At 49.8% G+C, this 24,885-nt stretch overlaps 1 long non-coding RNA gene across 2 annotated transcripts in view; it reads right to left on the bottom strand.

The window, feature by feature from the left end:
• The window catches only part of LOC132250195 (uncharacterized), a 53,885-nt gene that overhangs the window by 12,779 nt on the left and 16,221 nt on the right, over window positions 1-24,885 (bottom strand). The window contains exon 1 of one of the 2 annotated variants that reach the window (XR_009461829.1): window positions 3,293-3,409. The exons of the other annotated variant lie outside the window; for it this stretch is intronic. This is a non-coding gene — a long non-coding RNA (uncharacterized LOC132250195). Of the gene's footprint in view, window positions 1-3,292; window positions 3,410-24,885 lie in introns of those variants that run through there. 2 annotated transcript variants of the gene reach the window in all.

Genomic DNA, 24,885 nt, shown 5'->3' on the forward strand with positions numbered 1-24,885 from the left:
GCAGGCTGGAACTCTGCCAGCCTGCAGAGCTCTTTGCAAAAGCAGAAAATCTGTGGGTTTCTCCACTAAAAGGTAAAATCTGCTTTTTCTCTGATAAAAATGGGAAATCCAGGGTTTTCTCTGTTTTTTTTCCATGGAAAATGGAAAACCCAGATCCCTGCTGATCAACAATCTGAGTGGAATCAGGAAGCACACCTGCGAAGTTGTCATTGTATTTGATGAGGAATCAAGATCCACCAAAAGCACTAGAATCATCAGTCATCTCATTGGAAACATGCCAACAAACTTTTGAGAGAAAATTATGTTACATTTTCAAATTTTTGGAAAATATTTAAGCTGGTTCCAAATCTTGTAGACTACAGCACTGAGTATAAATCAACTGAGCATAAGTCTCTAGATCAAGTGAAGTCTCTAGATCTAGATGAAGTGTTAATCTCTACCAAATTCAACAGAAGACCTCCTGTGTCTGATGACTTACACAATGAACATTTGATTTCTGGCATAGCTGATACAGCATCTTTCACCAGCATATATGATTCAGTTTATGAGGAGCAATTTGCAAAATGCAGAAGTGAGGGGAGGGAGCCTTACTCAAAATTACCCAGCAGACCATACTTTCACCCCTACCCTCATGCTCCATTTAGGTTAAATACTATAGTAACAGAAATAGGATCTGAGCTAACAAAGTGGTATTGAAGCTGTTTCTCTTTGCTAGCCTTCTAGCTAATCTTGATGTTATCTAGTGGAAAAGTAAAAAGACAATTTCCCTGGAGGAGACTTTCCCTGTTCTAATTCCTCATAAAATTGAAATAGAGCAGTGAAAGAAAGAAAAACCATCAGGAATGGCAAATGTCAACATATAATTTGTTATAGAGGAAAGCCATTCAACTACGGAAAATGACTGCCAGTTTTACACACCTATACACACACATGCAACTCTCTATGCCTCTCCCACGCATGGAGAAAATGTTCACCCTCCCTACAGGAAAGCGAAGCTATCTGCACTGCAGTGCTGCAATTCAGTTTCCTAGGTTTTTACTGAAATTGCTGATCTATTTAGACTTTGGCTTTAGTTCAATAGCTGAAACAGTTTGTATGAACAAAGTACACCCTTAACATAGGTTAGGGGAGGGAAAAACTGTGGGCTTGTGTGTTACTTGTTATCAAAATAGCCCTTCCATGTACTTTTGCCACCTCTGTTCTCATCAGGGGTCTTGTAATGTCCTCAAACCTCATACAAAATCCCTCTTTTTAATTGGTGAAAGTATTTTACATGTTATGTGTGGGCCTTATATTATCCCAGAGGGGTATAATTGTTTGTGCTCTGTGTAGGCATAGAAGTGTGCAGAGAAAATATCTTCCTAATTTTACCTGTCCTACTAATATGCACACATTACATGGCCTCTCGGTACACTTGATAAAGAACAAAAACTGAGTGTGATCATTTGCAATAAAGCTGCTGGTGTCCCTGATGTACAGGTTCAGGCACCTTGCAGACCTCATGCTATTAAAGTCTTGGGCAGAGAGATGCAGCCACCCCCTCCACAAATAGTATCACAGGATAGCTGGCAAGAACTTATGTGGCATAGGGAGAGTTAAATGTCTTCTGCACTGCTAGACAGCTGTTATAGGATGGGAGGCAGATTAGATGGTAGGCAGGACAGGGAGGGGAAAGGCAAGAGCAGAAAAGAATAAATTGAAGACAGGACAAAAGAGGAAAAGTCAAACAGGTTGGAGAAAACAGCACAAATGGAAAATGGATGTCTCAAGAGGAAAATTGCATATAGAAAGACTGGTACCTAGAATACGGCTGAGAAGGGAATGATGGGAATGGAAAATGAACCCCCCCCCACCTGAATTAAATAAGGGACACACACTAAAATACAGCATTGCCATTTCTTCAGCATTAATTATGACAACCAATTTTTACATAGGACTTTTCATCAGTACATCCCAAAGAACTTTACAACACTGTATCACTATTCCCATTTTACAAATGAGGGAGACTGAGGGACAGAAAGGGGAAGTCCTGAGTTCTATGGATAATCGGTTTTCATCTAAGAGTGGCTTGTATAAGTGATCGGTTCTCAGATCACTTATAGTAAACTGGTACAACTTTTTCATTTAGCCTCACAGCTTTTAAAATTGGCCCTTTCCAAACCTGTGGTAATGTACATTCAATCAAAGAAGCTTTAATAAGTTAATACATAGGAATATCCTACAAGAGAAGTGCACAGAATCAGTGATAGGGATATTTAAAATGCATGTAGATGGAAGAAAAGGCTTCTGAAATGAAGTCTGAAACTAATTACAGCATATTATTTAATTTTACAAATAGTAAAGTCATTACTTTTTCATCCTATTTTAAAGTATATAGTACAGTATAACCTCATAAATCTGGCATGGTTGAGACTCAACACCTGCCAGAAATTTGAAAATGCCGGTCCTGGAGCAGCGGCTGTATGCAAAGCAGTGGTGCAGAGTGGTGGTTGCCACTGCATTCAAGCTTCCCCCTCTGCTGATCCAGGACTGGCCACAGCTACTCTCCCATGTAGTGTATTTTTAAAAGTGCCAGATTTTTGAGAATTCTGGATTTTTGATATCTGCATTTATGTGCTTATACTGTAGTATAAACAGCAAGTCTTCTCAAACTTCTTGGCTATACTTGAGAGAGTTTTTTGACAGGAAATTATTTGGGACTCTTCAAGGAAGTTGCCTAAACCATTAGGAAATCCGATAGAAGCAGCTTAGAATGATTAATAGTGCCAGCAATTTAGCCATAGATTTATTTGATACCAAACAGCCAGACTTTGAAAAATAGCTACCAGAGTAACATTATTTTTTCTGTAGTTCATTCTGTCAAAAACTTGCATGGCTTACAGACCTCAAATAACTGCCAGGTGAGAGGTAGAAATATAAATTCTATTTTTTTTCCTCTTAGCTTGAGGAATTACCTATACATTTAAGCACTGGAATTCTATTATTGTACAGAGATCGTGTTTTATTACTGTTACACTCCTGAGAAGAGACAAGTAAAGTTGTCTTGAGTCAATATTACCAAAATAATGGTCTGCCTAACTATAGGTCCCATCGTTTCCTGTAGCTCTAAGTCTACAATGAGAACTTTATGGGTATACTTTTGAGCTTCCATGAAACCAATCTGCCTCAGTACATGAGAGGAACTTTTCAAAATGCTATTTTAAATAAAATATATTAATTAAATAACTACCATTTCTATTGAATAGTAAAAGATTTCTCTCTAGATCATCTCAAGATTATGAAAAATGCAAACCCTTCATGAAGGCAATTTATAATTGGCTGTTCCAGAATCGGTCTTTCTTTCTTTCTTTCAAGATGGCCGCCGACAGCTGAAGCCCTTCTAAGCTCCTCCAGCTCAGGTGCTTTCAGCTCGTTGCCTCGCACTCCCTGCCCCCCTTTTCCTGTCCCCCCCCCCCCCCCCAAAAAAAAACCCTTGCCTCTCCCCACCCTGTCCCTGGGGACCCCCTCCCTGCCCCTTCCCCCCACTTTCTGAGCCTTTTTCCCCTGGGCTCTGGCAGCCTCGTTTGTCTCTGCCCCTCCCCCACCCCCGCCTGAGTTCTGCCTTTGATTTCTGCTGCCTCCCTCCCCCAGGGCCCCTTCCCTTGGTCCCTGCCATCTGCCCCTGCCTTGGTGCTTGCCCTGAGCCCCTGCGGGGTTGCTCTGCCCCCCCCCCTCAGGCCGATTTTGGGGCGTTTTCAGCCCCCTCCCAGTCCCAGTCCCGTGTCAGCCTGAGGCTTTTTTTTTTTTTTTTTTCTGCGCTTCGCAGTTTAACCCTGTCCTGGCGAGGAATGGTGGCTCCTACGCCTGGCAGCTGGCATGAGGATGTCTCTCGGGACCTCCCACTGACTCATGGCCTGAGGGTTCATACCCCTCTCCATGTGGGGCTTGAGGTTTGCGTGGAGGCTCTGGCCGCCCTCCTGGGATGGCGTACCATCCGCTACGCGGGGCGCGTGAACACAGTCCCGATGATCTATTTGAGCAAGCCCGCCTTGGTTGACAGGGTGTGTGCGGAGGGCCTGGACATTGCGGGCATCCACTACCCTGTCACGCCCCTAGAGACTCAGGCAGTGAGGGTGGTGATTTCCAACGTCCCACCACACGTTTCTGATCGGGAGCTGGCAAGGGGACTCGAGGCCTATGGGGTTCCTGCGAGTCCTTTTCGCCGCCTGCCGATGGGAAACAAGAACCCTCAGGGGAAGCACGTCCTGTCCTTTCGGAGGCAGGTCTTCATGCTCCTCAAGGAGGGCCCCCAGTCGCTGCCTCGCTCCCTGAGCCTCACGCTTGAGGAGCGGAGGTTTATTATCTATTTATCTGTGGGAGAGACCACGTGCTTCAAATGCGGTGGCTCCTCCCACCTGGCTGCGCAGTGCCCTCAGGGCAAGGCGGCCGGACCATCGCCACCTGCAGCAGCGCCGAGAGACGGCGCGTCGACCTCTGGGGCACACGGCAGGCCCAGGGAGGCTGGGAGCTCTTCCTCCCGACCTCCTTCCACCCCCATTCCATCTCAGGGGACCGGGGTCTCCAGTGGGAAGCCATCGTCCAGCCAAGGGGCTGGTGCTACTACCATGGCCCCACCGCCCCCTACCCCGTCTGTGGTGCCCCCTGCCCTCGGTGCGGCAGCCCCACCGGGTGGAGGGGTGGACGCTTCCCCTTGCCCCCTGCCTGCCCCGGCTGAAGTGGCTGGGGTGGCCGGGGATTGTGGCGCTGGAGCCTCATCAGATGATGGGGCTCGGGCATCCTCCCAACCACCCGACAAAGAGAGGGAGATGAGGGGGGCTTCTCAGGACACCCCATCCCTGACAGACCCCTCCTCGGCCAGTGCCGAGGGCCCCCCCACTACAGAGCCGGACCCCACTCCGGCTGCCACACCACCCGCCCCGTTGGATGTAGCCACCGACGGGGCAGACTTAGTGGGCGGGGGGGAGGGGCCTTCAGGGGTCCCCCTCCCCTCGCCTGTCCCCCAGCCTCCGGAGTCGGGTGGCAGCAGGGTTAGTGGCGAATGTCTCTCTTCCGGTGACCTGGCCCCGGGGGTGGCGGGAGAGCCTGCTGCCCCTTTGGTCACGCCCCAGCCTAGCGGATCAGATGGGGAAGTTAGCGAGATGGAGATCCAGCTCTCTGAGTCTTGCAAGAGACGTCGTGAGCGGGATGGCCCCTCCTCCCCAAGAATACAGGGAATGTCCTCGCGGAGCCAGTCCTTGACTTGGACGACGAGAGGCGGCTGATGTGCCTGGACATCGAGGGGGTTGACGCTGGAGTTGCGGGCGAGCTCCCACCGGCGGGGCGGCCTCGCCGCTCTTCATTAGGCAACATCCACCCCAAGCTGGCGGAGCCCCCCTGGGTCCCTCCTGACTATGGGGGACTCCTGTCCTTGCTGAAGCTAACTAAGGGGCAGAAAAATGTAGCGGGGCGCATCACCCAGTGGTGTGCGGACCCCAAAGTGTTTGTCAAGGCTGCCAGGGCGGCAGTCAAGCTCATGCAGCAGGATCGGGGCACACGCCAGATGGCCTACCGTCTGGACAAGCTTGCCCAGAGGGTGAGAGTGGAGTGGGGCCTGGGCAGGTCCCTCGACTAGAGTAGGGCACGGTAGGCCTTCCCTGACCTGTCTGTATTGCCTTGCTCTGCTCTTGGGTGCTCGCTCTTCCACCCGCACTCTGCTTTGCTCCTCCTCTCCCACACCCACACCCATGGCAGCCACAACCATTGGCACCTTCAACGTCAACGGCTGTCGAGTCGCGGTGAAGCTCGAGGCCGTCCTGGAGCTCCTGCGACAGAAGAGGCTGACCGTCGCCTTCCTACAAGAGACCCACTCTGACAGGTTCAACCAAGCGACCTGGCAGGCTGCCTGGCGAGGACAGGTGTTCCTGAGCCACAGCACCAACCTCCGCGCGGGGGTCGCGACACTCTTATCGCCGCAGCTGCAGCTTGACGCAGCGGTGCCGCGGGAGGTCGTCCCCAGCCGCCTGCTGACCGTCCGCGTCACCCTCGCGCAACACCGCCTGCTGCTCATCAACATCTACGCGCCCTCCGATGGCCAGGAGAGGGTCGCTTTCTTTGAGACCTTGGCTGCCCTCCTGCGAGACGCTAGTGAGGATGATGACCTGCTCCTCCTCGGGGGCGATTTCAACTGCACCACTGCCCCGCGCCTCGACTGCACAGGGCCTGAGCCCCACCTGCCCTCCGCTCGCAAGCTGCAAGCTGCCCTGGAGGGGGCAGACCTCGTGGACGTCTGGCGAGCCCTGCTTCCCGATGCGCGCCAGTACACCTGGGCCAAGATGAGTGCCGGCGGTCTCACCATGGCTCGCCTCGACCGCCTTTATATCACCAGGCACCACCTGCCACTCCTGCGCAGCAGCCGCATCGCTCCCTCGGGTCTATCAGATCATGGCCTGGCCTTCAGCGAACTGAGCCTGCCGGGGAGAGCCTGTGCACGGGCACCCTATTGGTGTTTGAACGTCAGTCTGCTTCAGGACTCTTATTTCCAGGACTGCTTTGCCAACTTTTGGCGGAGGTGGGAGGCTGCGAGACTGAGCCAGTCCTCCTGGAAGCTGTGGTGGGACGTGGGCAAGATACAGACCCGAGCCTTCTGCCAGCAGTACACCCAGCTGGCCGCAAACGAGACGTGCTGCCGTATCCGGGAGTTGGAGGAGGACATGGCGGAGCTCGAGGCTGCTCTGCTGGCCGCTGGCAGCGACGCAGCACTAAGCGAGAGCCTCCGGCTTCGCAGGAAATGCCTGCGCGACTTGGCGGAGAGCGTGGCCCGCGGCGCGAGGATCCGCGCCCGCTGCCAGGAGCTGGTGGAAACTGACTCCCCGACCCGCTTCTTTTTCGACCTGGAGTGGCGAAGGGCAGCGAGCAAAGTCTTGGACCATCTCAAGACTCCTGAGGGCCGGGTCACTACAGAGCCGGGCGAAGTACGCGAACGTGCCGTCGTCTTCTATCGCGACCTGTTTGCGGCCGAGCCGTCGTGCCCCGAGGCCATGCGGGAACTCCACGAGGGCCTACCGCGTCTCGATGCCCTGGAGGCCGGCGAGCTGGAGTGGAACTTGTCCCTGGAAGAGCTGGCGGCCGCCACGGCCGGCATCGCCTCCGGCAAAGCCCCGGGCCTCGACGGGCTGCCTGCCGAGTTCTACAAGACCTTCTGGCCTCTCCTCGGCCCCAGCCTCCTGCGTGTTTTCCAGGAGAGCCTCGCCGACAAGGTCTTGCCGATCAGTTGCCGCCGAGCGGTGCTGACCCTGCTGCCCAAGAAGGGAGACCTGGGCTACATGAAGAACTGGCGGCCGGTCTCCCTGCTGTGCGCAGACTATAAGATTCTGGCCAAAGCGCTGGCCACCCGCCTCCGCGCGGTCATGGCCTCTCTCACCGGGCCCGAGCAGAGCTACTGCGTGCCGGGCAGGACCATACAAGACAACCTGTTCCTGCTGCGGGACCTGCTCACGGCTAGCAAGCTCTTTGGGCTCGACGTCGGCCTCCTCTCTCTCGACCAGGAGAAGGCCTTTGACCGCGTGGGCCACGCTTACCTCTTCCGCACACTGGAGGCCTTTGGCTTTGGGCCCCTCTTCACCGGGGCCCTCCGGGTCTTGTACCGAGACATTTCCAGCCTGCTCAAGGTGAACGGGGTGCTTTGCACTCCGTTCCCCGCGCGCAGGGGCATTCGCCAGGGCTGTCCACTGTCGGGCATGCTCTACGCCCTGGCCATCGAGCCGCTGTTACACGCGCTGTGCCGCCGCCTGAGCGGGGTGGCCCTGCCATCAGCCACGGGCCCGTCCGCTGGCCCTCGTCTCCGGCTGTCGGCCTATGCGGACGACGTCACCGTCTTCCTCACCACCCAGGAAGACATGCGGGCTCTGGCAGTTTGCCAGCGGGCCTACGAGCGCGCCTCCTCTGCCCGCATCAACTGGGGCAAGAGTGACACTCTGCTGCTTGGCGCATGGACTGGCAGGCCTCCGCTGGACTTGCAGGGGGGCCTCGCCTGGTGCCGCGAGGGCCTCAAGGTCTTGGGCATGTTCCTGGGGCCGATGACCTTCATGGCGCGCAACTGGGACAGCCTCGAGGAAGGAGTGGAGGCCCGCCTGCAACGGTGGCGCTGGCGCCTGCCCAGCCTTTCCTACCGGGGACGTGTCCTCGTCATCAATAACCTGGCGGCGGCAACCCTGTGGCACCGCTGCGCGGTGCTGGACCCTCCGCCGGAGCTACTGGAGCGACTGCAGCGGCTTCTGGTCGATTTCCTGTGGGATGGACGCGACTGGCTCCCACGAGCTGCCCTCTACCTGCCCACCTGATCGATCTGGCCAGCAGGGTGGCCGCCTATCGGCTGCAGGCCCTCCAGCAGCTCCTGTACACCGAAGGCCACCTCCCGTGGCGACAGCTGGCGTGCCGATTCCTGTGGCGAGTGGGGGGCCTCGGCTTTGACCGGGAGCTGTTTCAACTGGACCTCACCTTCCTGAACGGGGCGGTCCTTCCCCCGTTCTACTGCAGCATGGTGCGGGCCTGGCGGGCGGCCTTCCATCTCTGTCCCCAGGCCAGGCACCTGCGGTTCCTGCAAGTCCTTCGAGAGCCCCTGGTCCACAACCCGGCCCTGCACCGGGTCGTGCCGAGCCTGGCCTCCGCCAGCCTCACGGCAGCTCTCATCAAGGCGCGCTCCACCCTCCTGGAGCACCTCTTGGACCCCGCTCAGTCGGACTGGCTGTCACCTGAGGCCCTGGCTGCCCGGCTGGCGATGCGCTCCGTCCGCACTGCGGGGCGGCTTCTGCGGGCCGTTAGGGCCGCCCTCCCGACGGAGGCAGCGACCGCCCTGGAAGTCCATCTCCAGACTCGCCAGCCCCTCCCCGCCGCGGACGCTGCAGAAGACACCTTCCCACCGCTACCCGTCATTCCAGCGGTACCCGGTGAGCTGGCCGAGCGGCCCAACATGCTGCTCAGGCTCCCGGTGCCCCCCAGCAGCAATACGGGCTGCCCTTTTGGCACCCTGCCCCGCAAGGGCCTCTACATGTGGGTGGTGCGCACCCGGCACGCCCAGGTGCTGGCCGGCCGCCCTGACACCGCGTGGCGGCGGCGCCTGGTGCGGCCCGGGACCCCGGCATGGCGCACGCTGTATAAGGTGCCCATTGCCAAGAAGACCGGCGACCTGCAGTGGCGGCTCGTGCACGGCATCCTGGCCACCGGCACCTTTGTGCGTCACCTGGACCCAGCGGCCTCGGCAGCCTGCCCCTTCTGCCCGGGGGTGCTGGACGAGGACATCTTCCACGCGTTCCTCAACTGCCCCTGGCTGCAGCCTCTCTTTGCCGCCCTGGGCACACTGCTTCGGGTGCTGGGCCGGAACTTCTCCGAAGACGCCTACGTCCACTCCTTTCCGTACCGGGCGGCCGAACGGGCCACGGTCAGCCTGGCCAACTTCCTGCTGGGCCAGGCCAAGATGGCCAGCCTGAAGAGCCGGCGAAACCAGCTCACCGGCACCGGGATGGTCGACGCCCTGCAGCTTTTCCGCCTGCTGGTGCGGGCCCGCCTCTCGCTCGAGTTTGAGCACACTGTCCTCCGGTGGATGGTGCCCGCCTTTGAGGAGCGCTGGGCCCTCGGGGGCGCTGTGCCGAGTCGAGGCGGGACGCCTGATCCTCGTACTGTGATGCCACCGGCTGCTCAAGCCGCAGAGACGCGTCAAGCGGGCCGAGGCCCTGGACTTTTGCTCGTGCGGGTTGACCCCGGAGGCCTCCATGGGTGTCCCTGCTGGCAGAACTGTAAATACTGTAAATAGTCCTTATGTTCGTTGTGTTGGTTGTTGTTTTTTTTGTCTAGAGTGTACGGGCAGGCCTTGCAGGCCACGAGCCCAGGCCTTGTCCATGAGGCCCAGAGCTTCAGGCATCCTTGTACATGCTTTTTACTGGCTCCGAGTCATCACCCTCCGGGGAATAAAGGTCTCTTAAAAGTCAAAGTCTTTCTTTCTTTCTTTCTTGGTGGGGTGGGGTGGGGAGGGGAGGAGGAGGAGGAGGACCAGTTAATTTAATTATATCATCACTATACCTTGTTTTGCTGCAATATTAAGTGCTCTTTGTATTATTATTTGTATTAACTATTCACTGCGCCTGTCCCAATTTTTTTTCATAAAAATTTGCCTGCCCCAGAATCTCCTGGGACCAAGGCTTTCTGGGCTCCTAGTAGGAGGTATTGGCACCATGGCAGCTTTCACTGAGAGCTTAACTAGATCAGAGCAAAAGCTGTATTTGCAGGACATAGGCTAACAGCTACAAACTGGTGTGCATTAAAATATAACAGGCCCAATTAAAATGTGGGATTTAAACCTCTTTTTGTTTACTTGGAGGAGGTAGGGATGGGAGGAAAGAGCTGCATTTACCTTGACTATCTAGTACATGTGAAAAATGTAACTGCTTTGCCTTCACTAGGGAGTAGAGCCAGACAAGGCTCAAATTACTGAGAAGTCCTGAATAATGATGCAAACACATAATAAACCCACCCACAACAAAAAACCCCAACAATTCAATAACAACAAAAACCCATCTGATAAGTTGCCTAATCCTCTAAATGCCTTAAAACCACTAGACTCTTTTGATAGGAGTTTCATAGATACCTGCCATTCTGCCTTTTTTTGACACCCAGGACTAGAAACTGTATAACATGTAAGCAGGTCTGGAAAAAGGGACCAAAAGTCAGTACTCCCACCTTCCAGCCCTAACCATTTAGTTAGTCAGGCTCCCTCTCACTTGTTCTCTCTCTCTGGCCTCATGACTCTCCCTTTTTGCATTCCTTTCTACACAGTGGCTCACCTTCAACAGAAGGGGTAGAACCTGCCTTCATTCAGGTTAGCCTCTTGCTCTGATGGGCAGGTCACTTTACCCAAGGGAATGGAAAGTACGGGTCTGACTCTCCACAGACTAACATCTAGTCTTCTGCCTCCTGGGTGACTGCTCTAATCAGTGGGTAGCAGTAGAACTGCCCCCACCAACTGTGTTTTATTAAGGGTGAGCCCTGCTCGGTTGCGTCAGAGAACAGCAGTAGGCACCTACAATCAGGAGTCGGTTCTAGGCTTTGGATCCTTAGAAGACAGAGGCATCTCTTTTGTAGCCCTAACTCAGGCTGCTGAACTCAATAACAAGGTAGGTTTCTAGACAAATCCCAATGCTCAGGATTCTCTATTGGCTAGCTGTAAACAGAAACTTTCTTAGTATGTGGGCCTCTCCAGTCACCTGATTACTGAAATAACTTCCCCACCTGACTTGCCTAGATGTTGAGAGGCCTGATTTAATGGGGACCAGAAGAACTGCACTTTAGCCACGAAGTGGGTACCGGTGCATATTCACATTCTCTGGTCACCCAAGACGAATACTGCATTAAATTGGTCTGAACCCTGTGAGGAGTCCAGCATCACAACGGTGAGAAGGAATCCACTAGTGAAACAGTATGACACATAAAAGGAGCAGCTTGTCCCTTGGGCTTTGAATATCTATGTGAAATGCTTCAAACAATACTCCACGTAAAGTGTATTTAAATACCTTTGAAAACACTCAAGTAAGAGTGCTCATTAGCTGATGTAATGTTTTTGTGAGTGTTGATCAGGAAGGATGATCCTGTTTCCTTGCCTTCTGTTCTCCTTTCCATCCTTATGGAGAGGAATAGAAATCTGGCTCCTTTAATCACATTTCTGAAACATTTAAAATGGCTTAACCTTCATTCCTGAATTTTACCTCCATTTTTGTATTCTACTACTGCCCATCCAGAAGATTTGAAAGCTAATAAATAAATCTTCACTTGTGTATTCCTGTAGCTGTTTGAAGGGAAGATCAAGGTGACCTTCATATCTTTGCAGTCTTAAGTGAGCCTGTTAAATAGCTGTTTTACTGTTTGAATAGATACTCCTTTGTCATCATGAACTGACTCATTTTTGAGCTGGAAGAAAGTGCAACTATCATTTGCACTTGTAATTCTACACATTAAAGGCTTACATTAGTTTCAGGTGATATAATTTAATTATTGCACACATCCAAAAAGGAGATTGTTTGCAGCTGAAAAATGTGTTCCCTGAGATGAGCAAATTTCAGCTATGTAAAAATAGGCAGGTGCTGGGCAAATTTGCTCACTCAATTCATGAATGCACTTTGGTACTGTCAAGCAATACTTCTGGTGTTCTTAGCTCTGAAATCAAAATAGTCAATGCTTTGTTAAAGGGCTGATCTGGAATTCCATCCATTTGTTGTTTTTTAATTGATTTTATTAATTCAGTACAAAAATCAGAACTATATATATATCAACTCCTATATGAACTATGTACATGTGTGTTACAATAAATAATAAAGAGGAAAAGAAAAGGGGGAAAAGGGGGGAAGGATATAAGAAGAAAAGAGAAGCATGCAGGGACTAGTATTTTAATTACCAGAATCATCTAAGAATTCTTTCCAAATTACACTAAACTTTTCAAAGCAATTAAGCCTGCTAAGCATGGTTCTCTCCATAGATGCCAGCTGTGCCATCTTATTGAACCAGATTTTGATCTTTGGATATGTCCTACTTGGAGGCATAAGAAGCCCTTTTAATGTCCTGGGTATGGGGCAGGGGGGAGGTAGGGGTTTCTGCTGAACACTGGGAAGTGGAGCAGGTGGAAGTAGTCTGATAGGGCTCTCTTCCCTCACATGGCAGCTGCAGCAGGCTCATGCTGCTGCTGAGAAACAGGCAGTAGTGCAGGCTCCCTGGGGGCCCCTTCTTGTGCCCTGGTTCTCCCTGCCCCATCCCCAGCCCTCTGGCACAGGGCTGTACCTCCCAAGGCGAAGCCTCACAGGGTAGAGGCATCATTCCACCCACCACCCTCCAGATACACTACTGAGTGCAGGGTTGTACCTGCCCAGCTTCTATAGCAAAGCAGGGGCAGCACAGAGTGGCACCTTTGTGGCAAAGATAACTGGGGAGATGACAGCAAACTGGTGGTCCCTCTAAATTGGTACCCAGGGCTGGTGTCCTGCTGCCCCTCCCCCCACCCCCCATTATGCTATTGGTCCTATTCTTTCAATGCATATCTCTGCATGTCTCTAATAAGGTCCTCTGTAAGAGTGCAATCTGGAAGGTGTCAGAACCCATTAATTAGATGCCTATAGCCCAGAGGAGAATTGGTATAGCCCAGAGGAGAAATGACATAGCACAGAGGAAAATTCCATGGGTTCGATACATATGGCATAGTTTTGCTGTCAATCATTCTGGTGGCAGTAACTAGGTCATGGAGGAAAATTCCGCTATGCCTGAACCCAGTAACCAAATGCTACAATAGTGGAAAATTACAGTTTAGAAAAAAGTTCCCGCCACTCATATGCAAATTCACATTATTATTGGCCAGTTTTAAATTATTCCTACGTGGCGACCAGTGATTGGCTTGCTAGCCGTATAGGAGGCTGAAGCAGTTTCATCCCAAGTTGGAGAACTCCACACACACCTCGTGGAGAACTCTGAGTACACTGTGGAGCCTAGCAAACTCCACGCGTGTTTCAGAGCGAACTTAGCGGCCTGATCAACCACTAAGGACTCCCCGTCACCGACCCAAGGGGGCCTAGCACACCCCCACCCGAGACGTAAGACGACTGCCGGCTCAAACACCCCGAACACATTTGCAGACCAACCAAACGAACTTTGTAATTTCTGCCCGACCCAAGTTTTGTTTACAACTGTAATCGAAGTAAGCTTCTGGCCTGCACTGTACGAGCAGTGTAAGTAAACAACCTTTTTGTTCAATCAAAACACTTGAGTACCTGATTCCACTCCAAGCGTCACAAGTACCTGCCCACCGACTAGGGCTCTTAAGGCCCCGAACCCCGCGCTGCGGCTCTCGGCGGCGACAGAAGGAATCAGTTTGCATTCCTTAGAGAGATACTCAAGAACAATCATATTTACCAAAGGTATCAGTTCTCTGTTCAAAACCATGTTAACTCCCAGTTACAGTTTCTTTCCAAAAAGAATTAATAATAGGGCATGACTAAAACATGTGACCAAATATTGCCTCCAGGGCATCACATCTCCAACATGTATCTAGTGCCAGTATATTTATTTTTTTAAGTTTAGAGGAGCCCAGTGCAGATGAAAAATTTTGTTGCATGTAAGATGAGTTTAAGATCATTTGTCAGTGTTTGAATACACTTGGGTCTCTCTTTATACAAATTCATTTTGTGTGAATTCACTTATTTGCAACAACCTTTTTTATACAAGAAATTGCTTTCTGAGAGAAAAATCCGATCTTATGTGAAGTTGGCTGGCAATGAGCTCCTTGCAGGCTGGCAGAGTTCCAGCCTGCAGGCAGGGAGCTGAGAGAAAGCTGAAGGAAGGCAGCAAGGGAGGGGGTGCAATGTGCATGTACAGTGCATGCACGTGGCCCCAAGTAGCCTAGAGGGCAGCTCCGTCAGGTAAGTGGGGGGAAAGAGGGAGATTGAGGCCCCTGTAGGGAGGGGGCTGGGGCTGCTGTCCAGCCGTGGAGTGCTTGGGGCCTGGGGCTTCAGTGTGCAGCTGCAGGGGCCTGGTGGGGAGCAGGATGAAACCTCCAGTGGCTCACTGGGGGGAGGGCTGGCTCCCCACTGCCATGCACACTTCCAAGGGGAAGAGGCAGACACATGGGCACAGTGGGACCTAGCCCTGATCCTGTGCCTGACTCAGCTCCTTTCCCTGCCTGGTCCCAGCACTCCACACCCCACTGCCCTGGCCACGCTCCTCTTGTGGTGCAGTGCTGCACACCTCAAAGAGCAGCATGCACAGAAGGTGCATCCCCAGGGCAGTGCAGGACGATGAGCCGCTGTTCCCTGACACCCTGCTTCCCTGCTCTGGGTGGTTCTCCAGCCCGGCAGGTGCAACCCGGCGTGGCTGGGAACAGCGTGGCTGCACAGAGAGGCTACGAGCTCCCTGCTAAACTGGATCATGCCCGCCAGGTTGCAGAGGCACCCAGGGCAGGGGAGCATCACCAAGGCAGAAGGGGCTACCATCCCTGCTGTTTTCACCCTGCTGTGCCTTAACACACACGTGACATGAGTTTTGCTTGTCGACAGACTGAGGTACAGTTTCCCAGAAACCCCTGCACCTATCTCCTTGAAACTTAGCAGGTCTCCTGCCCTCAGAAGGGGCTACCATCCCTGCTGTTTTCATTCAAATCTGCCCTAACACACAAACACACACACACAACATGAGTTTTGCTTTCAAGACTTCAAGGTGCAGTTACCCAAACCCCCCTGCACCTATCTCCTTAAAACTCAGCAGGCTTCATGCCTCAGAAGAGGCTATCATCCCTGCAATTTTTTTGTCCAAATCAGCCAAAAAATGACAAAGTTATAGGTATTTCAGTGATTCCCCATTATAGTCTATGGCCGAATCTCTGGATCTCTCCGAAACGGTGCTGAATCTGCTGAAGCTGATTCAGCCAAATCAATTTGGGACAGTGATCTGAATCTCTGAATCAAATCACTGTCCTCTGAATTAGCTGAATCCAAATTGAATACTTCCCTATTCGTGCAGGCCTAATGGACAGCACACCCTGGCTATACTCTGCGGCTTGCACAGCAGGCAGCACACAGGCTGGATCCAGTGCCATGGGCACTCCCTGTGGCCAAGGGAGATGGCACAGGGCACATGCTGTATACATCACCCTGCAAAGACCTCTGGCATGAACCAATACTGACCAGCCCTGGAGCCAGTGTACGGGGTCAGTCCAGTGTTTGCACTACATGCAGTGTGCACCTTGGACCAACCCCTGTGCTACAAACAGTGTCTGCAGTGCCGAAGAAGGCCAGCCTGCATGCCAGACCAGCTCCATCATCTGGGGTCAGTCCAAGATCCATGGGTCAGATTATATTCTTCTATGGGTCAGATTTTGCCCCTAGACTATCTGTTTGACACTCTTGATATAGATTTTCGTCTACAAAATTCTCATTTTGCTGGATAGGGATGTCATTTCACAACTGTCTGCTTAATTGCTCTCTTCTATTCTCAATTACTTTGGTCTGGAGCATGAACAAAATTTCTTTTGGCATAGTAGGAAGTGAAGATGCCCATCTTTCTCAATTACAGAGTTGCCACTGGCTTAAAAGAACAAGGCTCTCAAAAGCATGCAGTAGCTTTTGAAGAAAAACTTGTTCAAGTTCACTGAGTTTGTAATAGTTGTAGAAAATTTGAAATTATGCCATATTTTTCCAGAGTTTGTGTGGGGGGAAGGAGCAGAAGTGGAAATAAAGTGGCTGCAGAAACATCTGAATTAAATAAACCCATGCAGAATATTTTTTTCTTTTTTTGTGGAAAGTACTTTGAAACTGCCCTGGATGCTTAATAATGCTCATTGCAAAAGTTGAGATGCAGTAAATAGGTCTTCACACTATGCTGAAAATGACTACAGTTTTAGGAAATTGCTCCTCATCATAACTGAAAGGACACTTAAATGTAGCTGTTTTGAAGGCCACTGTTTCTGTCAGTCTGTCTGCCTCAATTTTTGGTGTACCTATCTTGGAACAGATTAGTCCTGTTTCCCCTCCTGTATCCCACCCCTCCTCCACTAGACGCAGTGAACATGGGCTCTTGTTATGACCTTAGCTTAGAGGTGTGGCTCCTTAGCACTTCTGAAAATCTACCTAAATGAGTTTAAAGTTGAGTATTCAAAATTAAGGCACTAAGACTGGCTGTGTTTGAAAATTTTGGCCATAGTCTAAACTCAAGTAATAACCTAGTTTGTATGTTTCTCTGACTTGTGATATGTAGGATAAGCAGTGTGTGAATGAACCTAAAACTTAAATTCAAGACTGAATAGCAAGAAACAACTCCATGTCAAATCCTAGGACTCAACTGCTCCTAGGCTATTAGGCCTGTGCAAAGTGGCTAGTATTTGCCTCGGATTCAGATTCGACCAATTTGGGGGCCAGTGATTCAATTTGGTCATTTGAATCACTGTCCTGAATCGATTCGGCCGAACATAATTCGGAGATTCGGCTGCTGCCGAATCAGCTGAATCTCTGAATCACTCAGGCCCATCCTCTGCTAGCTCTCCCAGCCCCAGCTCCTGGCTCTTTGGAAAAAAACACTGAGTCACCGGGTGCTGCCAGGCAGGGTGGGGGTGATCCCTGCTGCCCCCCACAGCCCCATGCTGTGTGGGGGGCTCTGCCATGAGCCCCCTGATCCCCCCTACTTTCCCATCCCCATCCCAAAGCCCTGAGGCCACTGCAGGAGCTGGTGAGTCTCGGTGGGGTTTCAGGTTTTTTTTCCTTAAAGGACTGGGGCAGGTGGGGCGGCCTTGGGGGGGGGGGGGGTTGGGGGAGCGGGGGGGGAGTCAGGGGGGCTGAAGTAGCAGGCAGGGGATGGGGGCTGGCAGGGGTCCCCCCATGGTCCTTTCCTCCCTCCTCCAGCCTCCCCCCCACTTACCAGCTCCAAGCCCAGCTCTAGCTCCCTGCTGCAGTGGGAGGGGACTGCCTGAATTGTCAAAGCCCTCTGAATCTTTTCTGAAGATTCAGAGAGCTTCAAATCAATTTGGACCTTTTTATTTGTCCCCTGATTTGATTCAGATTTGGAGATTTGGCTACCAAATCAAGCTGAATCTCCTCCAAATCGAATCAGCACCCAAAGCTTCACACAGCCCTACAGGCTATAGCCTTTACTCTTGTACCAGACCTAGAAATCCTAAAGCAGGTCTTAGCAGCATTTTTATTGGATTCTTTATAGAAGGCAAGGTAGATTTGCACCTTATAGACTAACCAAAGAAGACATATACTACAACATATATACCTTGCTTAGCTGTATATACTTCAGCTCACAAAAGCTTGTGCTATATATAGACTACCCAAAGTAGATTATAAGGTTCAAATCGACTCTGCATTTTACTTGACTTCAGACTATCACAGCTAACTTCAGCTCTCTGGATTCTTTATAGACCAGTTAAACTCTTTATACACAGTATTATTCAAAGATATTCAAAGATATATTTAGCTGTTTCAATGCATTCACTTTCTATCTTGCCTTAGGGAAGGCAATCTGCTTTATCTTTGTAAAACTACAAACATAGAAAAACAAAACTCCCAGGCTTCCTTCTGAGTGATTCTGTGCCCATTCAGCATTTCTGGGTTTTGAAAGTTACTGTAAGAGAAATGCGGACTTTGCAAAATGTTTGACATTTCTAATTACCAGTACTGTAACTGCAAAACACAGATGTATTATTTATTTTAATAATAGGTCTAAGCAGCAATAAAATACATGCCTTCTCCACCAGGCTTCAGTTGTGGGAAGTATTTTGACAATCACATCTATGGTATGTGACTATGTACATGGAGGTAGGCATTATGTATTCTTATAATACAAAAAAGAGAATTTCAAGTTTGTCTTTTAGATATGAGCACCCCCCCCCCCAATGTCTGCCCCCATTTCTTCACATAAGACAAAATTATGGTGTCTCAACTTGCATTTGGTACTGCCTCACTCTGGCAATAGTTCCATTGTCTTTTGTGGGACTTTACAAGGAGTACTGCTCAATGTGGTAAAAGGCATTGCATTCTGGACCATAAAGTGAAACTTAATTTACGCATAGGTAGCACAAAACTTAAAAGTCACTTAAGTTTAATTTAAGCACTTGCTCTGACAGCTATATAAATTATCATCTAAGCTATTAGTAAAACTACACAGTCAACCCTGACACAACCACAAGACATAATGCCTTAATCTGCCATGAATAAGGTTGATGTACTACAAGTGTCCAATATCCTGTTGCTAAACGGCCTGTTAAAATATGATTGAGAGGGCCAACGGAGAAGGCCACACCCCTTCACTACAGAGGAAGACAAAAACTCCTAAACTCCATCCCAATTTGACCGTGGAGTAAAATTTCTTCCTGACCACAAATATGGTGATTGGTCTGACCCTGAGTAGAGGGACAAGATCCTCTAGCTAGGAACCTCAAGGTTTAAGTCTCAGCAGGAGCACTGGCACACCCCAGTCAAAATCCCCTCTTTGGCTGCAGGCAAGACCCAATGCTTCCAGGAAAGGTGAAGAAACCCCTCTGACACATGTAGCAATAGGAAGAGGAAAAAATTCTTCTCCACCCCATCTGGCAACAAGCAAAACCAAGAAGCACAGGAAATATTCAAGGTAGAGCATAAGTATAGCTATGCCTAGATCATCCCCGCAAAATGCTTGTCCAGCCTCTTCTTCAACACATCAACAATGGAGATTTCACAACTCCATAGACAGCCTATTTCATAGTAATTGCACTGATTGTGCTTGTTTTGGGTGGGCACAAAAACAGGTGCCTTCTTAAATCTGGGTTTAAGATTTTGGTATCAGCTGCTGTTGTGGTATGTAGTCAACTGTTTCTGAGCCATGCCAGGACCTCTGAATGATGATTTGTGTGGTGTCTGCAGGGTGCAAAGGGGGAAGAAAAAAGGAAAAATCTGTTTGCTGATGTAACAACTCCCACAAATACATATAGATGTACATCACAATGTATGTTGTATCTCTAGAAACGGCTTGTTGATGTTTATTTTCCCAGTAGACTTATGTTATCCATTAGATTTTATGCCACCATCTGGTCTAATTAACGAGTGTGAAATATGCCTTTTTTTAGCATGATCTTTATCAAGTGACAGACATTCCAGATTGGTATTTTGTGAGATAAAGCAATTCATCTTTTCCATTCCTTCTCAAGGGAGAAATCTGTTATTTCCTTTCTCTCAAGAATATTTTGAAGGACTCTCTACAGCTAGCATTGCAGTGGAAATAAAGTAGAAATTATAGAAATGCTATGAACTTAAATAGTACAGTCTTAGGACTGAAAAAGTCTGCATACTTTCTTTGAATATGCACTTACCTTAACTTAACTGATTAATTACTGGAATACTAATTAAGGCTTGTTGCTTCCTTTTTCCTTATGCCTCTAATAGTAGTCCTGAAACTGACAGGCCTTTGTCATTTTCGCTAATTAGCCAGTTAAACAGAATACAATTACATTATAAAGTAGATAGTGGAGCTGAAGACTTTCTATGCCTTGAAGTGGCTTATGAAGTTGACTGATATCCATGTTTGTTACAATATAGAAAATAGACAACTGTTGGGACCAGTATTGCATTGTGCATTTAAGCAAAATGTGCACTAATCTGATATGCATGTAAGTGGAGGATATTGTACTGCAGTGTTTTGGGATATTACAATATTAGAAGGGATAGAACTTTGAATGAGGATATTTTGCCCCAGTCTCTTTGGCTGATCCATGTATGTTGCATCCAGTAATGTTTCCAGTTCTGTTTTATGTCACTGGGTGACTGTGTTATCACTCAGCATCCTGTTGGGACTGAAGTCCATTTGGAATTGTAGTAGGGTAGAAAAGAAATTGACACTTTTTCTAATTTAACTTCTAACTATTCTTTCAAATCTACATGTTTTGGAAGAAACACCATGTTTTGGAAGAAACTGTGTACTTTACCCTTGAATCATTATTTTAGTGATTATGGAATTCTCTTGCACTATTAGTTTTCATTTCCCACATAACTTTGTATGGGCACTGTTAGTTATTATTTAAATATGTGTTCTAGTAGACATAGCACCAGACTGGCCTTAGGAGGCCTGGGATTTATTCCAGGGAAGTCATTATTTACCTGGGTGACCTTGATTGCCACCCCTTCCCTTCTCTTTACCCCCATTTCACTATCTGGAAAATGATACTGACCACTTTTATACAGCACTGTGAGACCTATTGACAAAACATGTTGTATTAAAAGGTAGGCATGGCTGTTATTACCACTTGGTGTTTATGTTTACATTTTATATAAATTCCTTTTTTTGTTGAAGGAACAAGAAATATTATAAAAACAACAACGATTTAGGACTTTACAGCCAATACTAGTTAGTTGTGTGACTTTTTCCACAATACGTTATTTAAATGTAGACCCTTTTTCTACTTGCAAATCAATCCCAACATTTACTGGTATGGAAGAAGAGCCTGTGTCTTTGTCTGCCCCACACTGGAAGGAGCAGCTGTTTAGGGAAAAAGGGAGCCTTGAGTCTCTTTAGGCACAGGAAGTGGCTAAAAGAAGGCGAGCTGTCCCTCACAACTGTTGGCACTGGGGGAAAGCTCTCCTAGGCAGCAGGTACTGCTCAGACTACAGTGGCTGCTAGAAGTTGTCACATCCAGTACACAGACAGAGGATTTTGCCATACAGCCCGTGTTTGGGATTTGAAGTTTGCAAACCTATTTGCTACACAGCAGGACAAGGCATTCCCCCAAGCCTGAGAAGAGAGCTGAGGCTTTCCTGTTTAAACCCATTCTCATTCTCCTATGGTTCTGCTCTTTCATGGATTTTTTTCTGTTGAATGGAGGAATAGTGTCTAACAGATATCTAGGTCACCACGTAATAATTTAAGCCAGCCTGAGCAGAAATGAAGGCCCTTCTACCTCCATAAAATATGCTCAAGCCTGCCCTTATTGACCACTAGGGGTCATCCAATGCAAAAAAGACAGGCACAATGTTGGCAAGCTTACCCCTGCCTCTCCCCAGTACTGCACAAGGATGCATCCTGGTCTAAAGGGACTGCCTTTTACAAGAGTGAATTTATTACACTCCTTCTAAATCTGATATGCCCTCCCCATGGGCAAGCATTCTCAAACAATACTAAATTATGAATGATGGCCTTGTGAGTGTAGTGAGAAAAGCTTGAAATCTTACTTATTGTCAGACACAAGGTCAAAGTCTCTCTGGGCTCCAGGGAAAAAGAAATTTCTCTAATAAAGCAGCCTTCCACTTGCTTAGGAGGCTGCTTGAAGTGTTTACATCAGCATAGCCTTTGTTCTGTTTATATGTACATCTATTGCTACTGTAATAATACCTAGGACAAAAATAATCCAATCCTTTCCTTTGAAAATAATTTATCCACTTCAAGGCAGACAGATTTTGTGAGTGAAGACTATTCAGGCAATGGTATGAATTTTTAGGTTCCTCGTGTGTGAACATGACAACACTTTTCTTGCCCCATTGAATAGTCAATAAGACTGCTGACCCCTGTGCATGTGTGCACGTGTATGTGTTCAATGATGTATGTTCTGTTCTGTTAAATCTGTGGGTTTATAACTATTGGGTTCTATATATGTGCTCCAGGGTGGGGGCAGGGTACTTTAATTACAGCTTGTCCAATAGGACTATGTGAGGCTTCAGATCGTGCTTCAGATCCAGGGCCGCTTCAGACGCTTCGGTGTCCGAAGCAGCATGCCTGGAGCGAAGCACAGGCTCAGTTAAGATGTCCAAAGCAGTTCAGAGCTTCTAAAGCACTTTGGAAATGCTTTGGATGCTTCGGATGCTGAAAGTGAAAGTTAGAAGAGGGAGAGTGGGAGGGGGAGTGGTGGGGGGGGGGGGGGAAAGACTGACATGTGTAGGTGGCCAGTGAGGATTTCTCTCTGGCTGCCTTTCCAATGACAGCGTCTGCGGGGGGGGACCTAGAAACAGCATAAAACCCTCTGTTTGGAGGCATGCTGTGCCTTTTTCTAGCTTGTTCCCTCTCAGGAACTGTATGAGAAAGGAACCCTCAGACTCACGCATTTCAGCTTGCTTGCTTTACTCAGTAGTTGAACTTGTCTGCTCCTTTTTGTTGTTAGAAGGGATTGGGTAGGATTTAGCTTATTTTAGCTTAGCTGTTCAATTACTATTACTATTACTATTCCATTAATTTCTTTCAATTTATATTTTGCTCTTTTCCTTTTTTTTGCAAACTTTGAAAAAAGAAATCTGTGTTTTCCTTGCCAGCGTGATCCATCGCTGTGTGGGGAGGCACACAAATTGCACACACGCACGCCCACACACATACAATATAAATAAGAAAAATCAGACATTCATAGGAGAAGATGACAGACAGCACACAATTTTTACATGACTCTTAACACTGAAGCAAACAATCAAAGAAGAGTCCAGTGCATGCACACAACAGATGGAATAAAACACACAATACACAAGGACTGACGGACACACACAGACCTTTTGCCACACAGGAAAGATCAATATGAAGCATGCTGAAGAGGCAGGTACCAGGTCTTCTGGACGGGGAAGAAGTTTGGAGGTAGGGGGAGAGCTAGAGCTGCAAGCCCCCCCAACCACAGACACATTCTATTCCCAAGCAGCCGTGACATCAGTGCTGCCAGTAGAAGCCAGGCAGTGGGAGCAGTGTCTGCACCTGACATCCCTGCACCTGAACCACCTCCACTCAGTCCAGAAGTAGGCATCAGCAATGGGATCACTGTCTCCTTCACCCCAATGTCATCTCTCAGTGTGAGCATCCCACTGCCAGAGGTGGAGCTGAAGCTGGAACCAGGGATGCTGAGCGCACTGGCTCAAGCACTTCTAGGGACTGAGGGGGAATCAGAGTTTGTGCTCCACACCCCACAAATTTCTCCTAGACCCAGGTCTCCTCCAGAAAGCAGCACCTCAGAGGAGGCTGAGGTTGTGGAGGCAAGTGGCTCAGCTGAGGCAGCTCCTCCTGCTGTTGAGCCTCAGCCTGCTGAGTGGGAAAAGGCAGGATCCTCAGCCTCAACCCAGAAGCGGGGGAGTAGTGTAGTATGGGAGCATTTTGAGCTGGCAGATGATCCCAGGTTTGCCATCTGCCAGCACTGTCAAAGGCACATGATCCATGGCAAGGATGTGAGACACTTCTACCACAGCGATGCTGCTGCATCTGAGGAGGCACCACCCCTTACCCTTCTTCCTGCTCAGCCTGGTACCAGTGTAAGTGTGCCGAAAGGGAAGTCCCCCACTCCCTCCAAAGCCCCCTTCCCCCCAAAGCAGAGGCAGGCCACCCTGGACCAGCGAGGGAAAGGTGGACAGAAAGGGGGGCCACGTTCCCAAGGCGAGCGAGATCACCCAGAGCATTGGGGAGATGCTTGCTCTGGATAGCCAGCCCTTCTACCTAGTTGAGCGGCCAGGGTTCAGGCGGTTCATAGCACTTCTGGCCCCATTTTACAAAGTGCCCGCACACACCACCTTTAGAAGGATGGTGGTGCCCCACCTGTATCAGGCATGCAGGGATTACTTGAGGGAGGAGCTGTGCAAGGCAGGGCTGCAGGTAGCCTTGCACTTCACCTCCGACATCTGGAGCAGCTGGGGTGGCGATCATGTTTACCTCTCCCTCACGGTGCGATCAGTCAGGTTGTCGGTGGGCTCTACTGCAAGCCGAGGTGCTGGATGAGTCCCACACGGCAAGGGAGATCACAGGGGCCATGAACCACGTGGTGCAGGGGTGGCTCATTGGGCAGGCTGAGCTTACCTGCGGGTTCATTGTCACCGACAATGAGGCCAATATAGTGAAGGCTTTCCATGATGCCAACTTTGTTGGCATCCACTGTGTGGCACACAGGCTGCATCTAATAGTGAGGGATGCCTTGGAGGGGGACAGGGCTGCCGGTGACAGAGCCACCACCACTATTGCTACAAGCCAGCTGATTTCAAAATGCAAGATGGTGGGCGGCTACTTCCACTGCAGCATCAAGGGTGGCAAGATGCTACAGGAGAAACAGGCAGAGCTGAGCTTCCCACAGCACAAAATCATGCAGGATGTGGAGACTCGGTGGAACTTCACATACCTGAAGCTTGAAAAGTTGGTGGAGCAACAGAAGGCCATCCATGAGATAGCTTTGCTTGGGGAGATTGGGATCAGCAGGCCCCTTAACAGAGCTGAGTGGGGTACCATCTCCCAGAGGTTGGTGGTCCTCAAGCCCTTCCTCGAGGCCACCGAGACCCTTAGCGCTGGCAATGCCCTCCTCAGCCAGGTGATCCCCCTAGTGAGGGAACTGGAGAACCAAATGGAGAACTTCCAGGGGATCAATGTTCCTGGCTGGGGCAGGCTGCTGTCACCAGACATGCAGGCACTGGTGAG

This window comes from Alligator mississippiensis, chromosome 4, assembly GCF_030867095.1.
Source record: "Alligator mississippiensis isolate rAllMis1 chromosome 4, rAllMis1, whole genome shotgun sequence".
Lineage (NCBI taxonomy): Eukaryota > Metazoa > Chordata > Crocodylia > Alligatoridae > Alligator > Alligator mississippiensis.